General features: G+C 43.7%; 1 pseudogene across 1 annotated transcript; it reads right to left on the reverse strand.

The window, feature by feature from the left end:
* Positions 1 to 6,237: 6,237 nt before the first annotated feature.
* LOC310800101 (ankyrin repeat and SOCS box protein 1 pseudogene) lies at positions 6,238 to 7,543 on the reverse strand (annotated as a pseudogene). The gene is made up of 2 exons: positions 6,908 to 7,543; positions 6,238 to 6,285 (listed from the first exon to the last, which is right to left on the reverse strand). The product of its transcript is annotated as an ankyrin repeat and SOCS box protein 1 pseudogene (transcript).
* Between the last annotated feature and the right edge of the window lie 1,398 nt (positions 7,544 to 8,941).

Consider the following 8,941-nt stretch of genomic DNA (forward strand, 5'->3'; position numbering starts at 1 on the left):
ATTGAGTCAATTTAACCTGTTACATTTCTGCTTGCTTTGAAGGTTTTCAACCTGATTCATCTTGATTTATTCCCCCAACAAGACAAATAAAAGTTGGAAAGAGGAAAAAGAGTTGTCCCGTTGCATTCTTTATGGTTGACCGGGCCATTTTCAAGTTTGGGCAGGAGCTGAACAAAACAAAACCTATGATAACTTGACAATCGGATTGGGAATATAACTTCTGGGAAATATGCACTGCACAACTCAGGCTTGAACTGAGGTGCTGGCGCTATTATTCTATAAGTTTACATATGAATGCAGGGCATCAATATTGTGCTGTGGAGGATGACGCAGATGTTTGTGTACAAAAGACTGACTGGTATAGAGAGAAGTCAAAGCATTGAGATGCATGGTGGAGCAGCAGCAGCATGGTCCTCAGTGGCTTTTATCTGCCACATTCAAATCCCCGCCATCGCTCAGATCTCTCAGGGACGTCTCATCTTCTCTTTCTTTACAGATGCTGATTAGATACCTTTTTTTGTTAGAATATTTTGACTCGGCTAGATGCAAGAGGAGCTCAAACGAATAGCATTTTTACTCTACTCCAATATAATGCAATGGTTTAATATGCTGGTTATTTCAGGTCAAGTTACCTGTGTGAACCTGAACACCTCAGGGCAGCACAGACCCTGGACTCTTTCAGGACGGGCCTAAAAACCTTTTTATTTAGGAAGGCTTAGCTTTTAACTATTGTCAAATGTACTATTTGCTTGTGATGTTTTTAACTCTGTAGCACACTCAGATTCTTTCTGAATGAAGAGTGCACTACAAATAAAATTAATTAGTATTATTATTAAATGGATATAAGAGTATCAGGAAACAATAGTGCAGTAGTACAGACTGCAGCAAAAGGAAAAGGAATGGCATCAAATCTAATTAATTTTTTGACAGAATCCTTTAGGGCAGGGGTGCCCACACTTTTTCAGCTTGGGAGCTACCGTACTTTTAAAATGACCAAGTCAAAGTGATCTACCAAACATATTTATTTATATATATATACAAACTTGGCTGCCACAGCGAGATCTGACTGCCGCACCTGTACGTCAATCAAGTGGCAAATGGGCCTATTAGCCTATCATCCATCCTCACTACGGCACTATGTAAAAAAAAAAAAAAAAAAAAAAAAATCCCCCCCCCTCAATGCCATGCGATCGACCGGTCGATCGCGATCGACGTATTGGGCACCCCTGCTTTAGGGTAACTGTTAGGGATGAGTATCATTTCGTATTTTTCCAATACTGGTTCTAAAATGTTAGGGTTGTGCTACAACCGGGGTTTTACGAGTGAGAACGAGAGCTCTCACTCTAGTGCCATCTCGCTGCGCACGCAGCCACTGGAAGAATATTATTTTTGCTCCAAAAATGATCTTTATATAAAACCAAACCACCTACCGACAGGTGGCGTGGTAACCTAACATCCGCCCAGATCCCAAGACGCCACTCCTTCCAGCCCGCCTGCGCAACGACGCATCGACGCAGCAAGGCTGGGTAGTGAGAGCTCTCGTTCTCACTCGTAAAACCCGGGTTGTAGCAGAACCCTAACGTTTTACTTCGTTTCGAACTCGAGCTCTCACTCTAGTGCCAAATTCAACCGCCCTTGCTGAGGGGAGCACCCCTCAGAGCGACCCGAGAGGCATCGGTGAACAACGGCCGCGTGGTGAATCGCCCATGCCCAACCGTGTGGCATTTGGAGAGGCAACAACACACTACCTTCTTGCCATTGACAGTACCGCATGCGCGAAGCGTGAGCCGGACACGTCAAGACTGTAGTACCTAACAAACGTGTGATGAGAGGACCATGAGGCCGCAGCGCACATGTCCTCCACCGATACACCGCGCAATAACGCGCAAGACGTCGCAACGCCTCGTATGTATGAGATTTGACAGAAAATATTGTATTCTCTGTAAGATTCGGGGCACCAGCGTGGATAAAGGCCACACACCTGTCTAAAAGTCCAGTTATGACTATTTTAGACACCAAACCAAATTATCATATCAGTCTCATAATGATATATTATAATGTACATTGTACGGTTAATTGAAGGGTTAAAGTCGGTAAGCTTCTGTCACAGATTTCCACAGATAAAACACCTCATGAATAATCACCAAGATTCATAGAGTTATGTAATAAAAATATTGAATAAATCACAATATCAATGGGGTTTAACACAATGATTAAAACGTCAGTTCATCACCTTATTCTACAACTAATAATCTATAGAGACAGTCGGCATGTCTGGGAACGCCCACAAAATGTTAAACGGCTGGCGCGCGAGTGGGGTAAAACCACCCATATATCTCATGGGCTGACTCACCAAAAGACGGTGCTGCGGCTCTAAACTACAGGTTTGGGGGTTCTAGAGCAGAACACAAGACGTCTGCTCAGATGTGCGTTTACTGCGGTGGTTAAATCCCCGATCGTGTCTGCCTGGGCTGGGCTATCAGCTAAATTCTAACTTTGCTGAATGGATAGAACGGGGGTTTTTACCCCACCCTGACCCCGCCCCCAGCCAGGCTGAGCCAGCTAAACCAGTGTCTATGACGAGACGTTGCCTCAACCTATAACTAATATATCAATAAACATTACATCACTTGCGTGTGTGTGTGTGTGTAGTTGTTCAAGTCTGCAAGTTGGCTGGGAGCAGACTTCGATAGGTGTGTGTGTGTGTGTGTGTGTGTGTGTGTGTGTGTGTGTGGTAGTTAGCGTGTGGGTGTGTGTGCGTGTGTGTGTGTGTGTGTGTGTGCGAGGCAAGGAGGACAGAAGTTAGCACACGGAGCTTTCAATAATACGTCTAACAGCGGGCTGGAAGAAACGAGGAGTGACGTCTTGGGATCTGGGCGGACGTGACGTGAGGATTTCAATCCTCTTTAAATCAATTGTGCATCATTTGCATAACAGTGACTCACAGAACATTATTTAGTGTTCCTGATAATATAGGGGGAGTATAAGATAAAAAAAATTATAACTGAACTGATGGTGCCATTCAAGCAGACCTCAGAACAGGTAGGCGTCGAAACAGTTTCGAGCAAGACTTTGCAAAGGCTTTTGCACGATGAACAGTTAGCTAACTGACGGCTGCACGTATTTCAAGGAGAACAAGAGCTAATAATACAGAGCGCTAGTCAGCGGCTAATAGCAGGTCATTTTTTACTTTGATTAGAGCCGTCTTAGTCATGGTCTGAAGCTAGGTTGGAGGCCATTAGATTTATTGAAATCATATTTTGCAAACTAAAGCTTGTCTTTTTCGCTTTTTTCCTCATTTCCTCTCTCTCCCTCCAAAGTGAAACACCGCTGGATGGTTTTCTATCCTTCGGGGAGTGCTTTACATAAACAGCCAGCGCTGGTAGAGAGAGAGCACTCTGTATTGAGATCCCAGCTCTTTCAGTTCCTGGCTTGTAATAGCTTTTCACAGACGACGTCAGAAATCCTCAGCTGGCAATAATGGACCTCTATTCAATTGCAGGCTCACACTTATGCCGCCGACTGACACTGCCTGCCTGGTCATTTTGGATATCCAAGATAATACCTGCCCATTCAATCATCAGATTTCTACGACACACACTCGACTGTGAAGAATCAAAAACACACACAGACAGACACACACACACACACACACACACACACACACACACACACACACACAAACTCACTACCTCCTCCTAAACTCAACTGAACCCCCCCCCCCCATAAAACTGGAACTCATACTGTATCTAATTTAATGCCTGTTTAACTGAGACTGTAAATTCATGTAAATTCCCTGCACATTAATGCCTATTTAACTTAGCCTGTAAATTTCATGTACATTCAATGTAAACTCTTATTTAACTCCGACTGTAAATTCATGTAAATCCACTGCCTATTTAACGTCTATTTAACTAAGTCTGTAAATCTCATGTAAATCCAACGTAAATTCATATTTATCATCCACAGAACACTTCACCACTCATGTACATATTGTATATATTGACTCGATTTGATTGCACTTGCAACTTTGCGATTGTCTTTAGTTATCTTCCTACTTCTTATCTCTGTATATTGATGTGACCGCTACGCTGCATACAGACACTAAGACAAATTCCTTGTATGTAACTTGCATACTGTGGCAATAAAAGTTATTCTGATTCTGATAATAATAATAATAATCATAATAATAACAACAATAATCATCATTTTTCAACTGTTTCATGCTATATGTGAAATTCCTGAATTTATTGCAGTACACGGCACAGCAAAGCAATAAAGGTTACTGTAAATATGTCAGAATTAGTTTGCCTATAGGATTCTCTAAATAGAATAATCATATTTGATATCAAATACATCTGGAGGGCGGTTAAGAGATTTGAATCTGCTATTAAATGGACTTTATAGGATGAAAACTGAAAATGAAGGAAGAAACCAAGCCACACTCAGCTCTCCTCACTGTCACTTTCACTCTTTTTTGTGCACTTGTGCACGTATGTGTGTGTGTGTGTGTGTGTGTGTGTGTGCGTGTGTGTGTGTGCGTGTGTGTGTGTGTGTGTGTGTGTGTGTGTGCGTGTGTGTGTGTGCGTGTCAAGTCAAGTCAAGTCAAGTTTATTTGTATAGCACATTTCATACACAGAGGCAATTCAAAGTGCTTCACATAAAATGGTTGACAGGAAAAGAAAAGAAAAGAAGAGAGTAAAATGGACATTTAAAAGCATCACAAAAAAAACGAGTATAAAAAGTGCATTCATTAAGCACATAAAATGGTTGACAGGAAAATAAAAGATTTAAAAGCATCACAACAAAACTTAAAAAAAAAAGAGTATAAAAAGTGCAATAAGCAACAGGCGCAGCAGTTGCAGAAAGAGCTCAAACTTATAGAGGACTCATTGGGTTTGCATAGTAGCTGTCAGCAGTTAAAAGCGACGGTAAACATAAAAGTCTTTAGTCTATTTTTAAAAGTAAGTAAGGTTGGGGCAGATCTGAGGTCTTCAGGCAATTTGTTCCAGCTAACAGAAGCATAGTGGGTAAATGCGGCCTTCCCGTGATTTGATTTGATCCTAGGGATAGTTAATAAGCTGGACCCTGTTGACCTAAGAGTTCTAGACGGTTCGTAGCGTGGGAGCAATTCAGCTATGTATTTTGGGCCTAGGCCGTTAAGTGATTTATAGACTAATAACAGTATTTTAAAATCTATTCTCTGACACACTGGCAACCAGTGTAAGGACTTAAGAACTGGAGTGATATGATCAGCTTTCTTAGTCTTCGTTAGAACTCTAGCAGCAGCATTCTGAATAAGTTGAAGCTGCCTAAGTTCTTTTTTGGAGAGACCAGAAAAAAGGCTATTGCAGTAGTCTAACCTACTATAAATGAAGGCGTGAATTAGTTTTTCTAGATCCTGTCTGGACATGTATCCCCTAATTCTTGCTATATTTTTAAGATGATAAAAAGCAGATTTTCTAATTGACTTAATGTGGGAGTTAAAATTGAGATCGGAATCAATAATAACTCCAAGATTTTTGACTTGATCCTTAGGCTTCAGGGATCGAGACTCAAGGCATGCAGTGATTTTAAGCCTTTGTTCTTTGGGGCCAAACACGATCACCTCAGTTTTGTCTTTGTTTAGCTGTAGGAAATTCTGGCACATCCAGTTATTTATTTGATCAATGCACTGGCACAATGATTCTACATGCGTGTGCATGTGTGTGCTTTTCTAGTCCTTAATCAGAACATAAAAGATTAGCCCCGCTACAGATATTCAATACAAGGAGCTTAGTATTTTATTTATTGTTTGTGTTGAAGCAATTAAAGGTGAACTTTTAGAAACAACAACAACAACAACAAAATATTCTTAAAATATGTTTAATTACTGTTACAAAGTGGGGCATTTTAACAGGAACAACTGGACTCTTGAGTCCTGCCTCAAGTGGCCATTTGAGGAATTACAGCTTAAACAAAGACTTCCGCGACCTCAGGGGAAAGTGGGTGGGGTTGGGGCTTGGTTCATCCTTGAGTCCAAGTCCATGTTTGAGGCAAATTTGAGGAAAATTCCCGTCAAAGCTTTACTCAGATATCGCGTTAACAAACATCGGACGGACGGACAACCCAAATCCATAAGGCCTCCGGCCTGGCTATCACTGGTGCAGGCAGGCATAAAAAAGACAGGCTCTGACACGTAATCAAGTATAAAAGTAAAAAAGTATTTCTACCGGCTGTTTCTGTGCAAACTGAACCTCACGCCATTATTAAGATAAACCAAATTTCTGCACTGGGCTGGGGACTCTGGAGACGAAGAACCAAGCACACACAGGCACACAGCTCTCCAGTTACAGTACAGTAATACCATTGGCTACAAGTAGTCTATGCTGATGTATTTAATTCATGGATTTGTTTGAAACACAGTCACTGAAGAACTAAATCTAGGAAATGAAAATAAAATGGACTGCATTTATATCGCGCTTTTATCCAAAGCGCTTTACAATGTGCCAACATTAACCCATTCACACACCGAAGGCGGCCCAGCTGCCACGCAGGGTGCTGGCACAGCCATCGGGAGCAATTTGGGGTTCAGTGTCTTGCCCAAGGACACTTCGACATGCAGGACTGGAGGAGCCGGGGATCGAACCGCCGACCTTCTGGTTGGTGGACGACGCACTCTACCTCCTGAGCCACACAACGCCCACAAGAAATAAATGCACAAAAATAAATAAACTGACAGTTCTTCAAGTCAGTTTTGGTGGAGCACAAAGTCCTTCATCATTTGCGGTAGTGGTAGGGAGTGGACTTGGTTCAGGCGACGCGTGCCCAGCGCTTTGCGGATCCGGATGCGACACACGTGGGCCAGACTGCGAGGACATCTCTTGGCCTCCAGAAAGACCCTGAGTGCTTCTGGATCAGCCGTTACCTTCAGCTGCGCCTGCTTCCTCACCAGGGCCGTGTTGGCGCCGTGGTCCAGGAGCAGCTGGACGAAGGCCTCGCCGCACCCGTTCATCAGCACCATGCTCAGCAGGCGAGAGGTCACGCGACGGGTCAGAACGCCGACGGCCTGCAGCAGCAGGCGGAAGCAGTCCAGGTGGTGGTTGGCGGCGCTGATATAGAGCGGAGACGTCCAGGGGGGCTGATCGCTGTGTTTGTGAATGGGAACGGCGGCGCGGAACCTGATGAGCTCCTGCAGTATCTCCAGCCTCCCCGCCTGCGCGGCGTAGTAGACCGGGGGTTTCGGGCTGTGTCCGCTCCTGTCGGGGTCGGCCCCGGCTTCCAGCAGGATCCGGACGCAGTCCAGGTGGCCGCGCACCACGGCCCAGTAGAGAGGCCAATGCGTGAATTTGACGGCCAGGTCTACCTGGGCTCCCTGGGTGATCAGGTAGGCCACGCAGGCAGCGTGACCCTGCCAGACGGCGAGCCCCAGAGGGGTGTTCCACCTGTTGTCATTGATACGCCTTCTGAAGCGGTGTTCCTGCAGCAAGGTGCGCAGTTTGTCCAGGTCTCCTGCGTACGCAGCGTTGTGGAGCTGCCTGTCATCCCCTACGAGAGCATCCATTCCTTCAGTTCTATCACTGTGACCACACACTGACTATGTGTGAGGCTTTATAAAGGGGAAAAATTGTTCGAGTGACATCACTGATGACATCACTAACTGATGGCATCACAATTGCTCGAGTGACATCACCGATGACATCACTCACTAATGACATCATTATCGCTGCTCGAGTGACATCACTGATGATATCATCTGTGACATCGAAATTAGTTTCTGGCAGAAAATCACTTTTTGACACCGGCCAGTAGGCTATACTCTCTCCCTGCAATTGCACCATGCAACAATAGCTCAACCCGAGTGGACAATTCTGGTATAGGCTATTAAAATAGGCTAGAATTAAAATCTCACACATCCCTACCCTATTAAAGAAACTAATATTTTTAAATGTGTATGTTATAGCCTATATGTGAGCGAAACAAGTAATTAATAGGCTACTAGTTACAAAAGCATCAATTTTCGTTACGAATCCGAACTGGTTCATCCTCCAATTCTCTCCCTCTCTCTCCCCCCCCTCTCTCTCTCTCTCTGACTCTCTCCCTCTCACTCTGTCACTCTGCTTGCACTGAGCAAGAAAGAAGCTGCTGCCTGTCACAGACGTGATGGCGGTGACGCTGTGGCTTTTAAGGGGAGTGATCTCACCTTGTGAATCCTTTATGGGCATAAACACGACAATGGAGGTTTGCGCCGAGATGACGTGAAGCACAGCGGGCCGACACGACCACAATTAGGGCTTTGCGCGGCGCTATTCCAGCGCAAAACGGGCGCTAACGCAAAATTACCACCGTTGCGAAGATAGGAACCTTTGTGCGGCTGGTAGCACATGTATGTTTGTTTTTTGTTTTTTGTTGTTTTGTTTTTCATTTCCTGTGTCTGAGCCTGTTTATCTTGTATATTGTTCTATAAAAAATTGAAAATAAAATATATATAAAAAAAAGTAGATTAGAAAGGTGCTCATTCTCTGTCCAAGGACCTCTCAACAGGGAGAGAAACAATAACGCAAAATATACATTGTGTGTTATTCCTACGATGCTGGAGAAGTGGACAAAGGAAGGAAACAATATTTCATGGTTAGAGAGGAGACAAATATGAAATATTGCAGCAATATGAGCACATTATGATTAGGGAATAGCTGTTGGTGCTGCAAATAAATTAAACCTTTTTTCTTCCTATTGCTGCAAGACATCATCATAATGACAGAATAAGCAGTGTTTCCCATACATAAAGGAATTTGTGGCGCACCGCCACAAAAGGATTTTGACCGCCACAAAAAGATGTTGACCAAATCTTTTTTTTTTTTTTTTTTTACAGTGCACCTGAACGCAACATGCAAGATACCCGCTGAATAAGTGTCCAAATGTTCATGTCATTCTGGCCAATACTTCTGTTATAGCATTTCAG

This window comes from Poromitra crassiceps (assembly GCF_964638095.1).
Source record: "Poromitra crassiceps genome assembly, chromosome: 29".
NCBI lineage: Eukaryota > Metazoa > Chordata > Actinopteri > Beryciformes > Melamphaidae > Poromitra > Poromitra crassiceps.